Consider the following 26,095-nt stretch of genomic DNA (forward strand, 5'->3'; position numbering starts at 1 on the left):
AAAAGACCTAAAATAAATGTACTCTCAAAAAAATATTGCAAAGAGGAGAAAAGGGAAAAATGGAGTTATATAGAAGTATCATTTTTATGTCTTATGAAATTAAGCTGATATAATTCAAAAGCTGAGCCTGCTAAATTAAGATGTATGTTGTGGGGCTGGTACTGTGGCAAAGCAGGTTAAGCCACAGCCTGAAGTGCCAGCATCCCATATGGGCACCAGTTCAAGTTCCAGCTGCTCTAATTCCTATCCAGCTTCCTGCTAATGTGCCTGGGAAACCAGTAGAGGATGACCCAAGTCCTGGGGGCCCCCGCACCCACATGGGAGACCCAGTAGAAGCTCCTGGCTCCTGGCTTCAGCCTGGCCAAACCCTGGTGATTACAGCCATTTGACAAGTGAACCAGCAGAAGGAAGATATTATCTATCTCTCCTTCTCTCTCTTTAACTCTTCTTCCAAACCAATAAATACATCTTTAAAAAAAAAAAAACAGATGTATATTCTAAGTCCTGGGATAACATATATGAAGCCAGACATAGAAGCAATACAGTACATTATACATTATTGAAAAAAAAAAAAAACTGTTACGGGATCAAGGATAATTTTCAGCCTTAATGTCTGTGAGATTAATTGTGCTTAAAATATGGGGATAAAGTAGTCACTTTTTTAAAAAAAATTTATTTATTTATTTGAAAGGCAAAGTTACACAGAGAGAGGAGAGGCAGAGAAAAAGAGAGAGAGAGAGAGAGAGAGAGAGAGAGGTCTTCTATCCGTTGGTTCACTCCCCAATTGGCCGTGATGGCCGGAGCTGCACCGATCCGAAGCCAGCAGCCAGGAGCTTCCTCTGAGTCTCCCATGTGGATGCAGGGGCCCAAGGACTTGGACCATCTTCTACTGCTATTCCAGGCCACAGCAGAGAGCTGGATTGGCAGTAGAGCAGCCAGGACTAGAACCGGTGCCCACATGGGATGCCAGCGCTGCAGGCCTGGTTGTAAACCTGCTGCGCCACAGTGCCGGCCCCAAGTAGTCACTTCTAAGCCATTTACTGGGTCCAATCACATATATTAATTTCATTTTACCCATCATAAATATTCAAATGACAGTTTTATAAATATAAACAACCTTGAGCATGTTCAACTCCTTGCCTACACTGCAGGCTAACAATAGGCTGGAATGATGAGCTGTAGTTGGAGTCACAAATGCAGATGCTCACAGAGGCCAAAGTGGAAGCGGCTCTATGTAACACAACGACAGCAGAAGGTCAAGGGACACAAAAGCACACACTGCCGAAAAAGATCCCGATTTTAAACTTTTTTTTTTAAACTTACTTTTCATTTATGAAACGCAGAGAGACAGAGAGGGAAAGAGACAGACAGACATTTTTCATGTGCTATTTCACTCCCCAAATCCTACAACAGCCAGGAATGGGCCAGACTGAAGCCAGGAGCCCACAGCTATCTCTCCATCTCTCACATGGGTGGCAGGAACTCAAATGCTTGAGTCATGACTGCAGCCTCTCAGGTTGCACATTAGCAGGAAGCTGGAAGGGAAAGCAGAGCTGGAATCTGAACCCAGGTGCTCCAGCATGGGATGCAGATGTCCCAAGAAGCACCTGCACTGCTGTGCCAAATTCTCAGCCCTGAATTTTAAAGTTTTTAAAGCACTGAGCTGGCTAAACAAAACACCTCTACTGACAGGTTATCCAGAACCTTGGTTTACAATTTTTGTTTCTTCAAAGATGTATTTATTTCCTTCAAAGTCAGGGTTACAGAGAGAGGGAGAGACAGGGAGAGAGAGAGCTCCCATCTACTGGTTTATTCCTCAGATGGCCTCAATGGCCAGGGATGGGCCAGGCTAAAGCCAAGATCCAATAACTTCTTCCAGGCCTCCCACATGGGTGCAGGGACCCAAGCTCTTGGGCCATCTTCTGCTGCTTTTCCCAGGCCATTAACAGAGAGTGGAGCAGCCAGGACATGAACCAGTGCCCATATGGGATGCCAGCCCATTTTTTTTTTAAGATTTATTTATTATTTATTTGAAATGCAGTGTTAGAGAGGGAGATTCAGTGGGTGAGATCTTCCATCTGCTGGTTCATTCCCCAAATGGCTGCAACAGCCAGGGGCCTGGAATTCCACCCGGGGTCTCCCACATGGGTGATAGAGGCCTAAGTATTTGGCCCATCTTCTGCTGCTTTCTCAGGCACATTAGCAGGGAATTGGACTGGAAGTAGAGCAGCATGGACTGGAACTGGTGTTCTATGTCTGCATTGTAGATGAGGCCTTAACCTGCTGTGCCACAACTCTGGCCCCTACAGCTGTTCTTTTTAACATAATCAACTCTTGGCTTTTCTTGCACTGAAGATAGATAAACAACTTTATCAATCAGCTTACTGAAATCTATAGCGCTTCAAAACTATTCCAGCTACATAAGAATCTGATTGAATTTGAAGAGAACATTTTAAAATGGAAAATACCCTCACAATTTAAATAAGAAAACTTTAAAACCTAACTTCTACTTTTTTTAAAAAAGATTTATTTATTTATTTATTTATTTATTTGAAAGACAGAGTTACAGAGAGGCAGAAACAGACAGAGAGAGATCTTCCATCTGCTGATTCACTCCCCAGATAGTCACAATGGCCTGAGCTGCACCAATCTGAAGCCAGGAGCCAGGAGCTTCTTCTGTGTCTCCCATGTGAGTACAGGGGCTCAAGGACTTGGGCCATCCTCTATTGCTTTCCCAAGCCATAGCAGAGAGCTGAATCAGAAGTGGAGCAACCAGGACTCAAACCAGTGCCCATATGGGATGCCAGCACTGCAGGCAGTGGTTTTACTGGCTACGCCACAGCGCCAGTCCCTACTGCTACTTTTAATTCAACACATGCCAAGAAAAATATCAATATTCCTTATGACAAAATATATCAGTATATTGTTATTTTTGTATAGCTATGTAAGTTTATTATTTTACTATGGATAAGTAAAAAACACTATTGGCTTAGCATTTAAGATACCCATTAGGGTGCCCACAACCACATATCAGAGTGCCTGGGATTCAGTCCCAGCTCTGCTCTGGATTCCAGCTTCATGGATGCACTCACTCCCTTCAAGGCAGCAGGTGATGGCTCAAGTACACACATATGGGAGACCTGGATTGACTTCCTGGCTCCCAGTTTTGGCCTGAGACAACATTATTTCAATAAAGCTATAAAGTATGAGAAATCTTCAAAGAGTTCATGAGTAATTAGCATTATATTTTAAAAATTATTTATTTATTTACTTGAGAGGCAGAGAGATCTCCCATCTACTGGTTCACTCCACAAATACCCATAATAGCGTGGGCTGGGTCACGCCAAAGCCAGGAGCAGAGAACTCAAATTGGGCCTCCCATATAGGTGGCAGGGACCTAAATACATAACCTATCACTTGCTACCTTCCACAGTCTGAATTAACAAGAAGCTGGAATTGGCAACCAGAATTGAGCATCAGACACATATACTCTGATATGGGATGCAGGCAATCTAACTGGCATGTTGACCAAACATCTTCCCTCATATTATTTTTTTAATTCATTTTCATGAACCCTTTGAAGTACCTTCCTATCTGGATGTTACAACTGATTCATATTAGATTTCTAAAGGAAAATTTCATATTGTACCTTAAGGTGACAGGACCTGTTATATCTATATATATGCAAATGTATGAATCATCCCCCAAATTATTTTTTAATCAAAAACTTTGCTTCAAAACATCATTCTCAATACAGTCATAGACAGAAAACAAAACAAAATATTTTTTAAATGTGAATATATTTAAAAAATTAAAACACCTAAGAAATGCAATCTATACATATGAAAAAGTAAAATATTTATAGGCATAACAAGTAGTTGCAACATTATCCATAAGCAGCAGTTAGTATTTATATTCCCCATATTTTGGTTAAAACCATAGTGGTAAGTTTATTCTTTTTAGGGAAATTATATAAGGAACATATAGCATATTATGAGTAAGCTATAGAAGACTGTGTAATTGGAAAATTAATTCCAAGAAACATTATGTCTTCCAAAAACACATTTATTATTAAACAAATTATTTTAAACTAGTGGACAACAAAATGAGCCTATACGTTATTAAGTTCAAGATATATAGTTAACTTGCATAAAATTACATTTGGCATTTTATAAAGAGTCTATTCTAAAATATCAGTAATTCAGGCAATTGGGATTTCCACAGGAGATAAATTGCCATTAATTTTCTTTGTATGAAGAAAAGGTCTACCTTAAGAACATGACCACTACGTGAGGAAATGGCATAGCATACTTTAAAAACCAAATGGTGAAACATAAGCATCAGGATATTCTTTTACCAGTACCAGCCCTATAGCCGCATTTCAGGTGGTTTAAATTTAACAACCACATGTCCAAATGACTGGGTTTTTAATCCCTTCTATTGTATTGTTTAGCTAAGAATTTTAATTTCCATTATAAATGGGAGCCTATCATATTGATTATCTAAAGATATAAGGAATAAAGTACTTGGATAGTCTAGTACTTTTTTTAGAAATATATCTAACATCTTCACATATAAGCAAAAGACTAAAAATTTCTGATTTGGGAGAAATGAAATAAAATACAGTGAATGGTTCTCTCTTCATCTCTAACTGTAAAAATCCCTTTTGCCCTATTTATTTGACCCGTCTCTGTTCATGCAACTTAATGAGCCCTCAAAAGAATTTGCACATCTTTATACAGAATTCACATCTACATCAGTAAACTGCCAGTCCTTTTATATTTTCAGTGCCTTATCAAAATATGGGTAACAAAGTTCTTCATTCTATGAGGCAGGAAGATGTTTCCTAAGTACTTCTTTGGATGATGAGGATATAGTATCTGGGAAGGACACATCAAATTCTATTAGAAGATCACCACGTTGGTCTGGATTTTTTGGAAATGGCAGCCCGTATCCAATAATTCTTCTTCTCATTCCAGGTTTCACAATATCATTTATTGACATAGGTATGTTTCTTCCATCCATTGTTGGCACATTAATTGAGCAGCCACACAATGCCTAAAATGGACCAAATTAAGTACAATTAACAAACTTCACAACTTAAAGATCAAAGCAGAAATATTAGGAGGTAGCAATAGATAAGATCACTAAAGTAAAATTTCAAGTTCCAAAAGAATAACAATAGTTACAAGTTATCTCTTCAGGATACATATAATCAGACGTGTGACAAAAGACAAGAAGGCGAGGGAAAGGGAAAAAGAAGGAAAGGAAGTCTTCTGCATTGCCATGGAATGAAAGGGATACTTTGAAGCTGTTGTTACCAGATTCAAGATGCAGGATTTGGAATGGGAGAAGAGAGAGAAGCTCAGAACTGGAAAAGAACAAGATAGGAGGACTACCTAACTCTCTGGAAAATCTTAGGGCAAGAAATACCTTTGTTTGAGTCAATAAATTTTTCCTGATTGGCTATTATATGCCACACATATAGATGCTAGATGCTGAGTCATACAAGCATCCATGAACAAAGACCCATCTTAAGAAATACACTAGGAACTCAGAAACATATGAGGAACTAGAAATTATAGTATGGGCACAGAAGTATATTCAGAGGTCTTTTATAAGAGAAAGGGCACCCCATTTGCCACTCCCTGTACCACCCCTAGCCACCCCTTAGCTTGAGAATTCAGAATGCTTGAGCTAAGAATTGGACCAGTAGCAAGTACTGGTGAAGTAGAAGGAGGAATAATAGTGTTCCATGGCACACAGCTCAGATAACGGCACAAAATCATACAGGGTAATAATAAAGCAAACTTAAGAGGAAAGCATAAATGTTTATTGGTATAAATCAGATTTAAAATGGCAGAAAGACAAAAAGAGCTCCCATCTGCCTACAATGGCCAAGGCTGAGCCATAGTCAAAGCCAGGAGCTATAAACTCAACCCAGGTCTCCCATTTAGGTGACAGGAACCTACTTACTTGAGCCATCAGTGAGGCTTCCCAGGGTCTGCACTAGCAGGAAGTTAGAATTAGGAGCCAGAGCTGGCGATTGAACCAAAGTATTCCAATGTGGAATGTGGACATTTAAATGCTAAGATAAATGCCCACACCTGCCTTTTCTTTTAAGCTAAAAGATTAGACTTTATGGTAGAGACTATGTAGAGCCACTTAAGAATTTTAAGCAGGGAACTGATATAGCAGTATTTGCAGTGTTACATTCTAATTTGGGAAACTACAAGAATTCAATTAAAAACTGTATTAAAGCAGTACTGTCATCAACTACAAATTTCTGTATTTTAATTTTAATGCCTTTTTTGTTATACAGTTATTATTCCAAATTAATAATTTTAGAACAAATCTTATACATGGACTAAGGCAAGGTTATCATGCCGACCTTTTAAATCACACTTGCAAAAACAGAATGCAGTTAACCCAATATTAGGTTTCACAGTACATAATCCAGTTACCACTTAATATTGACATTTAAATTGTTAATATAAAGTAAATAAACCTAGAAGACATAATGCCATCCATAAGAGAGGTTTAACAGAAGTATTACCTCAACGGTAACCTCTGTAGCAGGTCGCAGTTGAGGATGCCTGCATCCCATACCAGAGTGCATGGTTCAAGACCCAGCTATTCTGCTTCCTGCTCATGTGCCTGAGAAGCAGCAGATAATGGCTCAGACACTTAAGTCCCTGCCACCCATGTAGGAGATCCAAATGGAGTTTCTGGCTTCTGGCTTCTGGCTTCAGCCTTGCCCAGACCCAGCTGTTAAGGGCATTTGGGGCATGGACCAGAGGATAGAATTTATCTCTCATTCTCTCTCTCTCTCCCTCACTGTGTGTATGTGTGTGTGTGTGTGTGTTCTCCTGTCCCTCTGCCTTTCAAATAAGTAAATCAATCTTTTTTAAAAAATACATATACATATATATAGCAAGCATTGAATAAATGTTAGCTATTATTTACATAAATTCCCTAAGATCAATCAGTTGCATAATTCTGCTTGGTTTCAGAATCCTAGATACTATTAACTTACCTCCCGTAAACTAATTTTAGCATTATAAATTATATTTGATCCATCTCTTTTAAATTTTGGGTGATCTTTGTCTTTAATAATGAAAACAATATCTGCTGGAATACTATTTGGTGTTTCATCTCCTTCCCTTGGAAAAGTAATTTTGGTGCCTTCTTTCCACCCTTTTTTAATCTCAATGGTGAGAATTTTGTCCTCAGATCTGTAACTCCTTCCATCAGGGTTCAACCTTTTCCGAGAAATCTTCATCCGTTTGGTACAACCACTATATATTTCTTCAAGTGATACTCTGAGTTCATGAATAACCGGAGGATCTTGTTTGAGGCGGGATGGCCCCACAGAATTCCTGTCTCTTGGGTAACCATTCATGCTGAATCCAAAGGCACTGAAAGGATCTCCATCTATTTCCATTTCTTCAGAATCTCTACCACCACCCATCCGTCTGCCAAAGAAAATTTCAAAGGGATTGGAACCTCCGAAAAATGCAGCAAATGTGGCATGTGGATCGCCATGAAACGTGTACCGGAAGGTACCTCCTTGTCCATCAGTACCTCCTGCGCCTCCTTTCAACCCTAAGGGAAGAAATAAGCATGATTAGAACAAAGTTTGTAATTCTTGCAAGATAAACATTCAGAATCTGTATAACTAACAAACTCTGTCCAACTTAGGCTGCAATTTAGTAACACTGGCCAAAGATGTTATTATAACTAAGCACAGAATAGCTGTTATCACCTTTGAAGACTTCCATCCTAAGTTAAATTTATAGCTTTCAAATTATTTCTTGAAATATTAACATTTAAGAACTTATTTCTGGGGGATGATGCTGTGGCACAGTAGGCTAAAGCCTCCGCCAGTGATTCTAGCATCCCATATGGGCGCTGGTTTGAGTCCTGGCTGCTCCTTTCTGACCCAGCTCTCTGCTATGGCCTGGGAAGGCAATGGAGAATGGCCCAAATGCTTGGGCTCCTGCACCCTCACGGGAGACCCAGAGCAGGCTCCTGGCTCCTGGCTTTGGATCAGCCCAGCTCCGGTTGTTGTAGCCATTTGGGGAGTGAGCCAGCAGATGGAAGACCTCTCTCTCTCTGTCTCTCCCTTTCTCTGTCTGTAACTCTGCCTCTCAAAATAAATAAATAAAATATTTTTAAAAAATAAAATAAAAAAGAACTTATTTCTTTGATTCACAGTTAAATAAGAAAAAAGTAAAATAAAATAGAGAATGCCTCATTTCATAAGCTATTGGTTTGGCATACTGAAGTAGACAAATTTTTTTTAAAGATTCATTTTATTTATTTGAAAGAGTTACAGAGAGAGGTAGAGACAGAGAGAGAAGTCTTCCATCCGCGGGTCACTCCCCAATTGGCCACAATGGCCGGAGCTGCGCCGATACAAAGCCAGGAGCCAGGAGCTTCCTCCAGGTCCCCCACACAAGTGCAGGGGCCCAAGGACTTGGGCCATCTTCTACTGCTTTCCCAGGCCATAGCAGAGAGTTTGATCAGAAGTGGAGCAGCCAGGACTAGAACCAGCGTCCATATGGGATGCCGGAGCTCCAGGCCAGGGCTTTAACCCCCTGCGCCACTGCGCCAGCCCCAATAAATTTGTTTTTAAAAGACATAAGTTGAGGGGCCAGTGCTGTGGTGTAGCGGGTAAAGCAGCCACCTGCAGTGTCGGCATCCCATATGGGCGCCAGTTCAAGTCCTGGCTGCTCCACTTCCGATCCAGCTCCCTGCTGTGGCCTGGGAAAGCAGTAGAAGATGGTTCAAGCCCTTGGGCCCCTGCACCCATGTGGGAGACCCAGAAAAAGCTCCTGGCTCCTGTCTTCGCGGCCACTGTGGCCAACTGAGGAGTGAACCAGTGGATGGAAGACCTCTCTCTCTCTCTCTCTCTCTCTCTCTCTCTGACTCTCCTTCTCTCTCTGTGTAACTCTGCCTTTCAAATAAATAAATAAATCTTAAAAAAAGACATTAGTTGAAAGGTATTCAGTAATCAATACAAAAATGCAGCATCTAAATCTTTAAATATAATTATAATTAGCAAGTATAACTAATAATATAAAATATCATATTCATAATAACTAGTTTTATTTCCATCATCTTTCACTGTTCAAGAATTAAAATGGAACTCTTACTGTGGCAGAAAGGGAAAATTCTAATGAGGGCAGAGATAAAAAATTTTTTTAGATACTAAAATTGTTATTCCTATTCTAGATAAAATTTTTTATCCAGGCACATAGCATTAATTTCAAACCATATAAAAAGAAAACTGAAATCAAGAGCTGTAAGCCCTCTTGACACATAAGGCCTGGTTATTTCTGTCTATTGTGGATAACCCACTTCAGACAGCAATATAATGACCCTTTGACCCTTTGCTCAAAGGCTCATCTAAGTAACATGCAGCTCACAAAAGATTACATATTTGAAATAGCATTTTCCACCATGTGCCAAAGAAAGATTCTATTAAAACTCACAGAAAACCAATACAGTAATTTTTAAGGGGTCAGTACTGACAAGGATTTCTATCATTACAGTATCAGCAAAGTTTCTGAGTGAGTCTTACGGGCATTCCTAACCAAGTAAACAAACTGGAAAAGAATCTAAAAATTATAAAATTTAAAAAGTCAAGAGATTAAACCGGGAGCTTCTAAAGTACCCAAGCAATGAGTAATATGAAGTCAGGAAGTATAGCTTATTTATATTTGTATTGCTCATGCATAGAGGGCTGAAAATGATAGGCATTTATGTTTATCAAATGAAGGGACTGAACTAAAGTCCTCCTAAATCAAACCTAAAAAAAAAAAGGTCTCAAGTATCAGTACAGACATGGCAGAAGAAACAAAAGCATTATCAAATAAAATCACAAAAACACACTATGTGAGATTTAACAATTTTAAATCCCACTGGGAACATTCTGCTTGCTTTCAAAGAGACTTGGTATTGTGTATGTCTTATTCATTTGGCTTCTTCCATTAAAAGGGGTGTATGTACTCTACTTTCTCTAACAGAATGTCTACAGAAGCCTAAATTTTTACCTTCATGAATAGAAATCTAGAGAGATCTAACAATCTGAAAATTATCAAAGTATGTATTGAATGATACATCCAAATAGCAGTTAGAAAGTCCCTTGTAGGAACTGAATGACAAGTAAAAGCAGGATAAACAGTTTGAATATACAGCTCACACAAATCTCTCTTCCTAAATTTTACTAGAACAATTATAACTGCAAATATCAAAAGCTAGTGACAGACTTTTTTTTTTTTAACAGTAGAACATGGATATAACTCAAGGTCATCACCAAGGTAACTAAATCAATGCTTAAATTACTTCAATCATTTTATCCTCCATCCTATAAATTTCAGAGCATAATAATTTAACTGAGAGTTAAGTAAACTGGGTAAACTAGCTTGCCCAATCTAACTCATACAAGACAAAAATCTAAACGCTTTTGGCTCATAAGATTCATGAAAAGAAAGAGTAACATTTTCAGTTATTACAGCATGAGTTTGGCTTTTCTTTAAAACCCTTTCCCTTCTCTGCCAAAAATGGTAACTGAGTCAGGATTACAGAGTCCCTGAGAAGCTTCACACACAGTCTAAGGTGACTTATTATCACAGCACACAAAAAAACCTCCAATGTATCTTTGAGGATTTCCTAGACACTGAATAGTTAATTACGTAGCTCAGATGAAGAATAAAATTACTCGATTGACTGAGAAAAATCCTACCAAAATTTTTGTCACTATGTAGATATCATTTGCATTACCTATCACTTGAATTTTAACAGGCATGTCATCAACTTACATAGTTAATTCTTACTCATGTACATTTAGACTGCTAATGGAAAATTTAAATGTGTAACAAGGTTCCCTCTGCTTTCCAAAATGTTTTCTAGACACCACCATCACTTTGTGTAATCAAAGAATGTACTCTAGAATCAACAACTGCCTATGCTTTAGCAGGATTGCTATTATTTAAAAAACAGCCAACCAACCAATTTGCAATCCAAAAACAAAAATGCGTTGTTAAATCTATTTATAACAATGACTCCCACTAGTCAAGCTAAGTAAAAGTTTATCAAAAGAAGAACACTAGAGAATTAGGATTTAAAAGAAGAAAATAATAGTACTTTAACAACTCTTACTTTAAGTAATAAATCTAATATGTAAAAAATCTAGATTTATAGTAACACTTCAGAAACTTAGAGAAAAATGAAAATCTTTAAATTGTTTCACTTCATAAAATACAATTTACTTACATATTTTTAGAACACACAATAAATAAATTATATAAAGAACAGAATAAGCAAACTAGTATAGGAATTAATATACTAAAAACAAATTCTATCATATAAACAAATTTATAATATAAACTTCAGTATTTGAAGTAAGTTATTAAATAAACTATAGGCAATAAATAAGACAAGCCTAAAGAAAAAGAAATGTTAGCAAACTAGAATAAATAATTTTTAAGTATATGTTATCAAAATCTTTCTTAAAAAAATCTTTTAATACAAATTTCTGTTTATATCCATTGAACCACCCAGAATTAAATCTAAAACTTTTTGAGGGAGGTGGTTCAGAATCCAATTTTAAATTTTGTAGTTCTATATTTTTTGTCTTTAAGTGATTCAATTATGGGAAAAAATCTTTGTTTTTAAAAATATATTTATTAAAAAACACCACAAAAGCAACCCACTGTAAATACACAGACTTTAGTGAACTTGTAGAATTGTACAATCAACACAACCCAGTTATAGAACATTTCCATCATTTCAAAGAGTTCTCCAGTTCCTATTTGTAGCTAATCCCTGCTCCAAACCCCAGTCCTAGGTAAGACACATCTGCTTTTTTTTCTATAGATTTGCTCTTCTCAAACATTTCATATAAATGTAAGCATACAATATGTAGTCTTTTACATCCAAATTCTTTCACTTAGCATGCTACCGTGGTTTCTCCAAGTTATAATGTGTTTCCCTTTTAATTTTGCTAAATAATATCCCACTGGATGTCTATACTTTTTGTTACCCTTTCATTTTTGGATTGTTTTCAGTTTGAGGTCATTACAAATAATCCTGCTATGAATATTCAGTCTTTGTGTAGACATATCATACATATGGGAAAGGTCTTTAAACAGTTTGTGGGAAATACATATTATGAAAGATCTCTGTGTGGATTTCAATTTTTTTGTGTGCTCCAAAATAAAATTATCTTTTAATTTAATTTCTCCACAAACTTCATGTTTTCATTTCTTTTGATTCCTAGGAGTGGAACTGTTGGGTCATATAACACATCCAAAGCATCTCTATTATTATCTAACTCTTTTTATACAAAGAGTTTTAATTTTGGCCATTAGACATTTTCAGAACACAAACAAATGGGTTTCTTAATTCCTAAACATATAAATTTAGCAATTCAACTCATAATCCTCAGTTCATGTTTCCTTGTTTCCATTGCTCTAGCTCTAAGAATGTAATGATTCTAAGGAAAAAGAAAAAGTGTTAGGTAAATTATCTTCACTCCTAAATTTCAGTGTTTTGCCACTTCTGGAGAAACCTATGGAACGAGGCCAACAGGAAAAAACAGATCAATGAAAGGCAAGGAGAAAAAAAACATTTTCCACATTTTCACAGTGTACATAAAAGGATTTTTTTTTTAAATTATTTGAGAGGCTAGACAGAGAGAAAGCGCTCCCATCTGCAGGTTCACTCCCCAAATACCTACAACCACCAGGGTTGGGCCTACTGAAGCCAGGAGCCAAGAGCTCAATCCAGGTCACCTAATTACCTGAGCCAACATCTTTGCCTCTCAGGGTCTGCATCAGCAAGAAGCTGGAGTCAAGAGTCAGAGCTAGGTATCAAACCCAGGTCACTATGTGGGACATGGTTATATTAACTGGTGTTTTAACCACTAGGTTAAATGCCTGCCCTGGATTTTTTAAAGAATGAATGAGATAGTCTTAACACAAGGCAAATAAATATAATACTCTTCCGTGAAGGAAGAGTAATTCTAAAAAAAAAAAAAAAAAGCCAACTAACTTTTATTGACATATTTTCAAGTAAACTAGAGAGTGATATTTCTGAAAAATACATTTGAATGTTTTAAAAACGTATCCTCCTCTTATTGCTTATCTGCATCAAGAACAAAAAGCAACTAAGGGTATATAGATGATCCTGGTTTAGTTTTCAAAAATTCATTCACTAGTAACGATAAGTAATAATCAGACAAGAGGGGGAATCAAGAAAAGCATTATTAAAAGGTACTGTTAACTCAAGAAAAATGTACCATTTAATGACTAGAAAATTTTGAAGACAAATATCCTTAATAAACCCTGACTCCTATGGCTTAGTCACAGATAAATTTGTGCAGTCCATGAGATGCAGCCAACTATCTTAGACTTAAAGCAGTGGATACGTGCTTTTTATGGGAATTTATAGTGCTGCATGATTGTGAATTTCTTTATAAAATTATAAGATAATTCCTTCAAAAAGAGTCATACATTTAACAGGAGTATTTCACATGAACCAAGTCATGGTACTGCCTAGTTTTTGAAAGGAAATCAAATCGTGGTACTTCCAGTAGCATGGCTATAGGGAACCTGGAAGATTGAAATGCCCACTGTTTGCCCTTTTTGATATTTAGTTGTAAGAACCTGACTACAGGTACTCACCACCCCAAAACCAGCAGCATAAATTTCAATTTTTGGCAAATCACAGACCAAAAAGAGGAACGAAACAAGAAGGAAAAACCCTCTATATTTAATCACCTGCTTGGCTATATTTAATTTGTTTAATTTAAAACAGTCACTGCTTGACTATATTTTAAGGATATATTTCTAATTATGAAAATTAGACACTAAATATAATAAAGGAAGCAAAGAGATAACAAAAAAGTTTTCATAAGTACCATGATTTAAAATATATTTTGTGGGAAAAACTAATAAAATATTTTAGTTCTGGTTTTAAAAGTTCGAAATCCCAGGACCTGTGGAAATTAAATTTTTTTGTTTTTGTTCATTAGCAATTTTAAATAGTCATATTTAAAATAGTCATATTTAAAATAGTCATCTCCATATTTATATGGAGATGGTGAACAAAATTAATTTAAAATCCAAGATGGTAAAAAGATAATCTTAAATTGTTCCTATTTACTGTGTTCCCTCGTTTCTGATCTCACAATGCAAGAAACAAAAGTATGGCAGCAGAGGAAAAGGAAAGTTGTCATACTTTTCCTCTATACCTAGATAGTAAAATTTCATAAGAAACTGTTAGATAAAAGAAAATCAATAATTGTTCTAACTAGGTGGCCATTTTAGGTCAAAAATTGTATTTTTGAGATTTCATTTTCTTGGCACACAATTATTGTTTACAATTAAGCTAAAAACTTGTTCTGGTATTTTATGACATCAGGAAAATTCTTTCCTCTCCAGGCAGAATGCCAAAAACAACTAGAAGCTAAATGCCTGCGCCTTCTGCTTCTGGGAGAGACAACTCTGTCTTGTTCAGTCTAAGCTAGCCTTGCTGTAAGAAAGGCTAAAAACTTCCTTTTGTTTTTATGAATAAAATATAAGCTTCCTGAAATTTACCTGCCAATCTTAAGATGTCAAATGACTAAAGACTATTGGTTACGGCACAAAATTCACTAGAAAACAAAACAGGTTGCATAAGACTTTTGACACAAATCATTAAAGGGTATGAGAATTTACAGTTTCTTTTAAAATGTACAATGTGAACACCATAAGACTAATAGTAGAATATGTACAATACAAAAGGCTAAAATTTTTAATAAAGGCAAGCAAGAACATTTCATTCATAGCTATGTAATACTCATTCATATGATCGGGGTTGAAATCTGGTTTTTATCCATTATTTATCTTCCTACTTTTGATATGTCTGAGAATCCAATTTAATAATAATCAGAAGCCTCAGAGAGAAAGCAAAAAAATAAACACAGGGAGACAGAGAGAGCGAGCGCATAAGAGCAAGAGAGCTGAAGAGACTGCAAGATATACACAGAATACTTACCTTCCTCCCCATACTGATCATATATTTCTCTCTTTTTAGGATCACTCAACACTTCATAAGCTTCTGCGACCTCTTTAAATTTTTCCTCTGCCTGAGGAGATTTGTTCTTGTCCGGATGAAATTTGAGGGCTTGTTTTCGGTAAGCCTTTTTAATATCTTCATCTGAAGCTCCTTTTTCAATTCCCAAAATGCAATAATAGTCTTTCCCCATTTCGAATGCCTTGAAATGAACTTAGATTTCCCTTTGTAAAAGAAAACAGCGTCCCCAGGCTTAGCAATACAATGATTCTAAGAAAAATAAACCCAGCTGGGTATTTTAAAAGTTAAAGCAAATCAGCAATGGAGCTAGCTGTCTTAAGCCAGCAAGCAGACAGCGTCTCTGTATTTAATTCCTTCCCCAACAGCTCACTTACAGATAAATATACACTACACGGGAGCCGGCCTCCTTCTAGATCCTCCCATTTTCACTACGTGTCTCTGTACTTTCTAGAACAGCAAATGCTACAGGACGTCACTTTCCCAGCTGCCTCTAGTCAAAGTACTGAGCTATGTTTTCTCCTCCTCCACGATTAACTATTCATTTTCCTTCTGGCTCTATCGTTTTTTGTTTCCTATCTAAGAGGCCAAGTGGATTTTAAAAACACAGTATTTCAATGCAGAATGTCATAACTACATATTTATTTATTCTATTCTAGGTGTAAAAACAGCAAAAATGAAATAGCCATTAAGCATCCCACGTTAAAATAAGGTAAAGTATTATAAAAATGAAAGCACTCCTGCACTTAGCTTAGGTATTTTAAATTCAATTTCAAGTTTTTTAATATTATAAAATATACAGTGCTAAATGTTTAAATTAAAAATTTCAAACAATTTGCATAATTTTCAAAATTCCTGAGGTCTATCAATTAGAAATGCCAGGAAGTTATCATGCCAATTTCATGCTGTAAAAAGGCTATCATAAAATTCAAGAGCAGTATTTTAAAATAATGGACTTACATACGACATTAGCCAATGATTTTAACTAGATTTTCATACTGTGCATGAGTTAACAGTTCTACCATACTAGTATTTATTTGTGAAAGTTTAATAACTGAATTTACTTACTTCAACTAAAACAGAATGAGGCCCCCACTCCTAGGGTCACTATTTAAAGAATTTTTGTGCTGCAGGAAAACTAGGAGAAAAGTATCAAGTTACAGATTGTACATGCTCAGTTTCCTTTTAAGACCTTAGCTGGATCAACTTAAAAATCTAAGTATGCTATTTAAGGGGCAGTAATATAAGTATTTTTTCTTTTAAAAACACATGTTTCCTAATTATTAATATACACTTATTGTTGGAGATTTTAGAAAACATGGAAAAAAAGAACAAAATTAAATTCTCCCTATCATACCATTTTAGGTAATCCCTGTTAAATTTCCTTCTAATCCTTTTTTCTATGAGTATTTATGGTCATTTGCTAAAGTTCAGGGTTTTTTTTTAATAATCAAGTTTAGATCATAGCATTTAAATACCCTCTTGATGCCTGCCTTTTGTTGTATGACATATTTTGTATAATTATGAGCCATTATTTCAATTTATATAACTCATCTTTTACCTCCTATATAGTTTCTCATTTTTTCAGAAATGTTCCCACTTCTAATCATATTGGCAAGATGGATTAACAATAAAAGGTCAAAAGAATTGCACAAAGTTCTATCCTGTACTTAAATTTCTGAAGAATTTGTAATCTTAAACAGCTCTTTTATGAGAAAAAGAAAATGTACATATTATGTTTAGAATATAATGAAAGGATGATGATGATGTGTTAATCTTTTAAAAAAATGGGAACGCCTACTCTCTATATCAAGCAAAGATGACTCAACAATTCTTTCTGAATGTTCATCTTTGTGTGTCTTGACAGCTATGATTTTCTACTTCTCAAAATTCTCTACTTTAAAAATACCTTGGTGTTAGAAATTTCTAACATTTAGCTAGCCTACTTGTGGGTTACAGAGATTCAGCAGCTATTTAGCTACTTTTTCAGTTCTACCAAGGATGCTCAAGTATTAACACATATTTTTCAAATCCAAAAATCTTAGAGAAAAAAATGCTAATATTGCAAAGTCACTCTAAGATTTCTACTTTAAAAAGGCATATTGTCAAATTGGAATCCAGTGCAAAGATTAGCATCTAGAGTAAAAAAACAAAACAAAAAACCCACCTAATTATAGAATTACCTTCTAAGAACTGTCTATGAAAAACCTGAGATTGTTCTGGTGGTTAATGCTGGGAGGGGAGAAAAATGATACTTATCTGATTCAGTCATTTATAGAGTTAGAAACATTATCAAGATTTGACTATGAAATGATTCTAGAACCCAAAGTCTAGACGTTTCACATAATATTTTCAAATATTTGGCAAAAAGTTATCAAAAACTATTAAATATGATTTTAAAGCCCTGTAAATGCTACAGCTAGAAAGTTATCCTTAGAACTTATAAAAGACAAAAATAATTATATATACATGTCTTCTCACTACAAACACAATCAGCTGATCCATAGATATATTATTAAACATACACAGTGCACTGGAGATATTTTACTCTTACCTTCACTTTTTCAAACTGAGATGTTTCCTCTACTATGTTGATAATCCATTACACAATCACCTTACACTGAATTTTGGTCATCCAAGTTTGTATGAGGTGAGAGTAGTAATTTTTTTGTGGGGGAGCAAATGTCATCCCTTGTAAATAATTATCACAACAAAAATAGGAAGAGTATGTAAAGGGGCCAGTACTGGCAGCCTTAAGGGAAAATGGAGCAAAGAAGAGCTGTGATCAAAGCTTATTTAATAAACGTATTTTTAAAAGTAGAAATATAAACCAAAAAAATCTCCATAGTAATAGTTGGAAACTATTCAGAAATCACATGTAAATCTTATGTGTACAACAGTACTTCAAAAAATGGATGGAAAATTTGTATTATAAAAAACAACTATGCCTGGATTTCAAAATCTTTTTGCACCAAAAAACTTTTGTTTTAATTCCCTTTTTTCCATGAATTTTTTGGAAGTACCCTCCTCACTATGTGTAGCAGAAAATCTGAAAAACACAAAAAGTAATGAGATTCAGTCACTGACATCTTCCTTCTTAAATTAAAGGTCATTATAATAATTTTAACAAAGATATATAAAATTAGTGTTTGCATTTAGAAATTTTTACTTTGCTTAAACATTGGTGAGATTTCAGGAAAACACAATTCTTTATTAAAAGAAAATTACAAAGAATCAGATTCTTCTCAATACTTAGAATTTATAAGGTCGAGTGTTCATGGTAGAGTCGGGATATTCTCTCTGATGGCAAGTTACAATGTATTTTATAGAAATGATTTAAATGTTTCCAACCACTCCTGAAAACTTATTATTTTACCAAAAGTTAGTGCAACAAAGTTTTTGTGCTTAATAATATACTGAGTGGAAATGTGTCATTCTATTTTAGAGAGACATGGGCCAGAATTAAGTAAAAGGTGTAATAATATTTATATTGTTTCAACAACTTTAATCAAGCTTTCCTATTTGGGATACTATGTTTTAATAACAAATGTAAAGAATTTATTTTTACAGAGTATGACTTTATTTTATAATCATTTCTTTATAATCATTTCTTTATAATTTTTCTACTGGGGCTGGTGTTGTGGTATAGCAGGTTAAACTACTGCCTGCAACACCAGCATCCCATACAAGAACTGGATTGTGTCCCAGCTGCTCCACTTCTGATCCAGCTCCCTGTGAATGGCCTGGGAAAAGCAGAGGAAGATGGCCCAAGTGCTTGGGCCCCCACCAACCATGTGAGAGACCTGGATGAAGCTCTTGGCTCCTGGTTTCAGCCTGGCCCAGCCCTGGCTGCCACTGTCATCTGGAAAGTAAACCAGGGAATGGAAGACCCTCTGTTTCTCCCTCTCTCTCTTTCAAATAAGTAAGTCTAAAAAAAGGTTTTTTGTTTTGTTTTGTTTCTGCCAATGTTAAATCTCAAATGGGTTACATTTAATCCTGAGATTTCTTACATAATGATTCATATTAGAAAATTATGGGACCTGCATTGTGGTATAATGATCCAAAATGGGCACCGGTTTCATTCCTGGCCTCTCCAGTTCCCTGCTAATGTGCTGGGAAAGCAGCAGAAGATGTCCCAAGTGCTTGAGCACCTGCACCCACACGGAAGACAAAGGAACTCCTGGCTTTGGCCTGGCCCAGCCCTTGCCATGGTGGCCATTTGGGGAGTGAACCAGCAGATAGAAGCTCTCTCTCCCTGTTTCTCCCTCTCTCTCTGTACCTGTGCCTTTCAAATAAAATAAATAAATCTTTAAAAATAAAAGAAGCAGCCTGAGCCTGGCCCACTCACCTCTCTGCTTTCTGCTAATTTACTATATGATCACTTCCTTCTGCATGCGCTCCCACCTTCCACCATGAAGGCCCCTAACAGAACTTAGGCTACGCTATTTAGACTTTCAGCCTCCAAAACTATTAGCTAAACAAACCACCTTTCTTCATATATAGGTTCCCTCTGGTATTTCCTAAGAGTGACTAAAGCTAACACACACACACACACACACACACACAGCTGTCCAAGTGGCACTACCCAAATATTCCAGTTAATGTTTGCTCCTTATTTATCTTTTTAAAAACTAAAATCATTAAAAATCCAGATAGGTTCCATTCATTGCATTTCCAATTCAATCTTCATATTTTTAAACTGTGTATCTTTGATTTTGGAATCAGAAGATCTTCCCAGACTTAATTTGTTGACACTTCACATATCTCAGTAATACTGAATTACTTGAAAGATGATAGGTGAAACTATTATTTATTATTGAATCTTCCATTCCTCTTAAAGGACTAGCATAAAGGGGCTACAAATGTCTAAAGAATAAATTAAAGAATAAAGACTTGGGGCCAGAGCTGTGGCAAAGAGGGTTAAAGAGTTTTGAGTCCTGGCTGCTCTATTTTCTTTCTTTTTTTTATTTAAGATTTTTTTTTACTTATTTGAAAGTCAGAGTTACACAGAGAGAGGAGAGGCAGAGAGAGAGGTCTTCCATCTGCTAGTTCACTCCCAAACGGCCACAATAGCCAGAGCTACGCTGATCTGAAGCCAGGAGCCAGGAGCCTCTTCCAGGTCTTCCATGTGGGTGGAGGGCTCAAAGGCTTGGACCATCTTCCACTGCCTTTCCAGGTCACAGCAGAAAGAGCTGGATCAGAAGTGGAGCAGCCAGGACTTGAACTGGCGCCCGCATGGGATGCCGGCACTGCAGATGGCGGCCTTACCCACAGTGCTGGCCTCTGCTCTACTTTCTGTTTTTTTGTTTTGTTTTGTTTTGTTTTGTTTTTGTTTTGTTTTGTTTTCTTGACAGGCAGAATGGACAGTGAGAGAGAGACGGAGAGAAAGGTCTTCCTTTTCCATTGGTTCACCCCACAATGGCCGCTGCGGCCAGTGTGCTGCGGCCGGTGCACCACGCTGATCCGTTGGCAGGAGCCAGGTGCTTCTCCTGGTCTCCCATGCGGGTGCAGGGTCCAAGCACTTGGGCCATCCTCTACTACACTCCCGGGCCACAGCAGAGAGCTGGCCTGGAAGAGGAGCAACCGGGACTAGAACCCGGAGTTCCGGCGCTCTACTTTCGATCCAGCTCCCTGCTAATGTGCCTGGGAAAGCAGCGGAGGACGGCCCAAGTGCTTGGCCTCTGCACCCATGTGGAAGACCCTGAAGAAGCTCTAAGTTACTGGCTTCAGGCTAACCCAGCCCTGGTTGTTACAGCCATTGTAGAGTGAACCAGAGGATGGAAGACCTCTCTCTGTCTCTACCTCTTTCTGTAACTCTGCCTTTCAAATAAATCAAGTAAATCTTTAAAAAAAAAAAAAAGGCAGAGAATAAAGACTTAAGAATTTGAATGCTTTATTTCTCATTTCAGTTCTGCTAGTTAACAGGCGAGGAATTTTGGTAAATCATTTAATTTTACTCCATTCCTAACTCAAAATATTATTGCTGAGAATCAAATAATACATATGAAAGCACATAAATTTATATTATGACATATACATATAAATAATTTTCATTATTTTAAGCTATAAATATGATTTTGCTACCACTTAGAGGTCTACTGGCAGTTTCCTTCTACTTAAGAATTCTTACTTGACATCAAACATTTCAAAACTAACAGATTCACCACCAAAGTCTCAAGCATCTTCCAAGATCATGCTCCTTGCCCACTTCTTCTTTTCAGATCTTTATGTTTGAATTTGTCTGATCTCACAGTGTTAGAAAAAAACCTATTGTATGCAGTTACAGCTTATAAAACACATGTTTCCTCACTTACATAATATATACATATATATTATCTGTAAATATACACACACCCCTCATAAACAAGTGACTAGATTTTTCTAAGAGTCTTTCACAGCTACAACCTAATAGTGTGCTAGGAAGCTTTAACAGTAATATGCTTCCAGTATTAACCAAAAATTAATGAGTACTAGGCAGTATCTCTTCTAATATTTGGCCTGTTTTATATCTAGGGGCTGGTCCTGTGGCGTGACAGGTTAAGCCTCCCCCTGTGATGCTGGCATCCCATACAGGCACCAGTTCAATTCCTCGATGCTCCAATTCCAATCCAGCTCCCTGCTAAAGCCTGGGAAAGCAGTAGGAGATGACCCAAGTCCTTGGACCCCTGCGCTCACATGGGAGACCAAGAAGAAGCTTCTGGCTCCTGGCTTCTGCCTGGCCCAGCCCCAGCCATTGTGGCCATTTGGGGAGTGAACCAATGGATGGAAGACCTCTCTCTCTCTTTTAAATAAAAAAAATTTTTTAAAAGATTGTATGAGTACATAAAATTAAACTGTTAGCCATCTAACAATGGAATATATCTTGCCTTTACATGTTATAGTTTCATTAAAAACCCTCAAGCCCCAAGAGGCATCCTTACCATAGATATCTGTACAGCAAATGTTTGATGTAAGTTAGGAACTCAAGACTCTGAATTCTCACTCTTGGGGAGGTCTTCAGACTTTGAGTGTAGTAGTAATAGTACCTATAAATTATGTCATGGTTACAAATGCAACTTCAAGGGAGAAAAGAGAAATTTCAAGAGATTCACTTCTTACCCATCTAGATTACAAGACAGAAATATAAACTTAAGTGTCTTTAAGACATTAAACCCTTTAACTATAATTATCATTTTTTAGGAAATTTTATAGTTTGGACTCATTGTATCTGGAGTCAAGTAGCCAATACCAATTGAGTGCTCATTTTATAGCATTAACATGGGTTAAATAAACTGTTTTAAAGGATGGTTGTTCTCACAGTGCACATTTCTCAAGAAAAAGAAATCTCAATAATTGGGCAAATATTTATTGAGAGTGTATCATGAGTCACACTCTTTCAGGTGCAATAAGCTAAACAGACAATATTCTTGCTGTCTGTCAATTCATATTCCAACAGGGGAAGACAAGTTAATAAATATACAGGACAATTTAAGTGCTTTAAAGAGATTGATGGTGATGGGCTATACTTTATTCAGGATGGGCAGGGAAGCATCCCTCTTCAGTTCTACTTCAAAAATCATACCAAAAGTTCCACACTGAGGTGGGTGGTTATTTTGGCTAGAAGGCGCAAATCTCAGTATCTTGCCTTTTTTTTTTTTTTTAAGATTTTATTAATTTATTTGAGAAGCAGAGTTACAGACAGAATGAGAGACAGAACGGTCTTCCATCTGCTGGTTCACTCCCCAAATGGGCAGAACAGCTAACACTGGGCAGATCTGAAGCCAGGAACCAGGAACTTCTGGGTATCCCATGCGAGTGCCATCTTCTACTGCTTTCCCAGGCCATAGCAGAGAGCTGGATTGGAAGAGGAGCAGCTGGGACACAAACCAGCATCCATATGGGATACTGGCGCTACAGGCAGAGGCTTAGCCCACTACGTCACTACGTCACAGTACCAGCCCCCAGAACCACACTTTCAAAAAGGTACAGGCTAATTATGCTTTCAGCAAAGTAAATGTGCTGATAAGAAACTTTTAATGACCTCTTTGATTCTAATACAGTTGTGTGTCACATAAGAACACCTAAACGACGGGTTAAGCTACTGCTTGCAACGCTGGCATTCCATGAGTGTAGATTACAGCTACTCTGGGCTTCTGATCCAGGTCCCTGCTGAATGTGCTTGATAGGCAGCTGATGATGGCCCAGGTATTTGGATCTTTATCACCCACATGGGAGACCCAGATGGAGTTCCAGGCTCCAAGCTTCAGCCTGGACCAGCCCTGGCCATTGTGGCCATTTTTATTATACTTACCCTGAACAAAGAAGTACAACAGAATATACACACTATTTTATTGATTTACTGTTTTTTTAAAAGATTTAAAATGAAATTCAGAAAATTTAAATTACAGGCTTTTAAAAAATAAGGTAAAATAAAATTGCTTTAAGAAGCTTATAAAAATTACTAGAGTTATCTGCAGATACTATGGAATCAGAAATATTTTATATTAAAAAATTATTTCCCTTTTCCGAAGTGCAGAACTGATTTGTTGTGAAATATAAAATGTATCCTAGGAGTCAGTGCTGCAGTGCAGTGGGTTAAGCCTCCACCTGCAGTACCCATATCCCATGTGGGCGCTGATTTGAGACCCAGCTGCTCCACTTATGATTCATCTCCCAGCTAATGACCTGGGAAAGCAGTGGAAGATGGCCTAAGTATTTGGGCCTCCGCACCCAGGTGGGAGACCTAGATTAAGTTCCTGGCTTTGGTCTGGCCCAGCACTGGCCATTGTGGCCATCTGCAGAGTGAACCAGGGGATGGAAGATCTCTCTGTCTCTGTCTCTCTCTCTCTCTCTCTGTGCAACCCTTTCAAATAAATAAATATGCCTTTTTAAAAAAACTTACTATTGAAACTACAGTGAGCTAAGATACTTTCCTGGTGCTTTGAAATCATTTAAAGTAGCCTTCTTTATACTAATTTTCAACATTGCATTAGATAACCATAAGAAATCATAGAATTTCTAGATTATTTTAAATAGGTCTTGATCAACTGAATGATTATAACACTTATGTTGAAGAATCACATAATCTAGGGCAGTGCTGTCCAACAGAAATGTACAGCAAGCTACAAATGCAAGCCACATATTAAGTTATAGTTTTCTAAATACAAATTTTTTAATAAGTAAGAAGAAACATGTAAAATAAATTTTAGTAATGTATTTTATTTAATCTAATAAACCCAAGATGTCATTACAACATGTAATCAATATACAAATTATGAATGAGATACTTTACATTTCTTTTGGTATTAAGTCTTTGAAATTCAGTGTGTATTTTACGCTTACACAACATCTCAATTCAGCCACATTTCAGGAACTTAACAGCCTCCCATGGCTAGTGGCTACTATACTAGATAATGCAAATCTAGTGGTTCCTTCTAATTACCAGTGCTATCAGGCAATTTTTCATTAATCCCAGCATATGAACTTATCACATCATATATACACATTTCCCATATGCGCACTTAGGGAAATAAAGTCTTTATAACTCTAAAGAGAAGTTAATTTTCACTTATAAAATAGTATAATAGGAAGTCAGCACCGTGGCACAGCGAGTAAAGCTTCCATCTGCAGTGCCGGCATCCCATATGGGTGCTGGTTGGAGTCCCGGCGGCTCCACTTCCAATCCAGCTTTCTGCCATGGCCTGGGACAGCAGTGGAAGATGGCCCAAGTCCTTGGGCCCCTGCACCCATGTGGGAGACCTGGAAGAAGCTCCTGGCTCCTGGCTTTGGATCCACCCAGCTCCGACCATTGCAGCCATTTAGGGAGTAAACCAGCAAATGGAAGACGTCTCTCCATCTGTGTATTTGTTTCTCCTCTCCATCTCTCTCACTCTCTCTCTCCTGCCTCTGCCTCTCTGTAACTGCCTTTTCAATAAATAAATAAATCTTTAAAAAAAAAAAGTAACAATGAAAGTAAAACCAAACACATGAGAAGCAGCAGCACCAGTCATTCACACTCCAGGAGTCCAAAACTTAATCACAATGAATAAAACTTCCAAAAAAAATACAGTATAACAGAGTCAGTGTTATGGGCAGAAAGTTAAGCCACTACTTGTGATACATCCCATATCTCTGCTATCAAGAGTGCTTTTTGGAGTCTTAGCTGCTTTGTTTCAGATCCAGCTCCTAGATAATATAATGCATCTGGGAAGGTAGTAGAAGATGGCCCAAGTAACTGGGCTCCTGTCATCCAAGTGGGAGAACCAGATGGAGTTCCAGGCTCCTGGCGCTAGCCTTGACCAGCCCTGGCCTTTGTAGCCATTTGGGGAGTGAACCAGTGATTAAAAGGTCTTTCTCTCTCCCTTCTCCCCCTCTCTCTCTTTCAAATAAATCTTTAAAGTATTTCATTTTTCATCTACAAAAGATAAGAATTTCTTCTTAACAATACTTTACATTTAAAGTAGTGGGAATGGCTCTATTTACACACATTCAGTTGATATAGACTTTCATAATGTTGAAAATAAAACACTAAGGGCCTGCGCTGTGGCGTAGCAGGTAAGGCTACCGCCTGCAGTGCTGGCATCCAATATGGGCACCAGTTCGAGTCTTGGCTGCTCCACTTCTGATCCAGCTCTCTGCTATGGCCTGGGAAATCAGTAGAAGATGGCCCAGATCCTTGGGCCCCTGCATCCACGTGGGAGACCCAGAAGAAGCTCCTGGCTCCTGGCTTTGGATCAGCACAGCTCCAACCACTGCAGCCAGTTGGGAGAGTGAACCAGTGGATGGAAGACCTCTCTCTCTCTCTCTCTCTCTGCCTCTCCTTCTCTCTGTGTGTAACTCTTTCAAATAAATAAATAAATAAATAAATAAATATATTTTTTAAAAAAGAAAAAACTAGAAAACTAGGAATTTATGTGATTTTTCACTGCCCTCTTTTTCTATAGTTTCTCTTCTCATATATGGCCAGAGAGGGCATTTTAAATGGCTGATCAGAAAGAAGGGAGTGTCTGTCCCCAAACTGAAATCAACAGCTCCT

The 26,095-nt window shown here is 37.2% G+C and overlaps 1 long non-coding RNA gene across 4 annotated transcripts in view; it reads right to left on the reverse strand.

Annotated features, from left to right (window-relative positions):
• Nucleotides 1-2,510: 2,510 nt before the first annotated feature.
• The window catches only part of LOC103350145 (dnaJ homolog subfamily B member 4), a 43,057-nt gene continuing 19,472 nt past the window's right edge, over nt 2,511-26,095 (reverse strand). For 3 of the 4 annotated variants that reach the window (XR_007924016.3, XR_007924017.2, XR_007924018.2), the window contains exons 2-3: nt 7,037-7,605; nt 2,511-5,058 (exon numbers count right to left, since the gene is read on the reverse strand). This is a non-coding gene — a long non-coding RNA (dnaJ homolog subfamily B member 4). Of the gene's footprint in view, nt 5,059-7,036; nt 7,606-15,045; nt 15,442-26,095 lie in introns of those variants that run through there. The other variant, XR_016210952.1, reaches the window with a different exon arrangement.

Source organism: Oryctolagus cuniculus, chromosome 7 (genome assembly GCF_051225735.1).
Source record: "Oryctolagus cuniculus isolate XC-2025 breed Fujian yellow rabbit chromosome 7, ASM5122573v1, whole genome shotgun sequence".
Taxonomy (NCBI): domain Eukaryota; kingdom Metazoa; phylum Chordata; class Mammalia; order Lagomorpha; family Leporidae; genus Oryctolagus; species Oryctolagus cuniculus.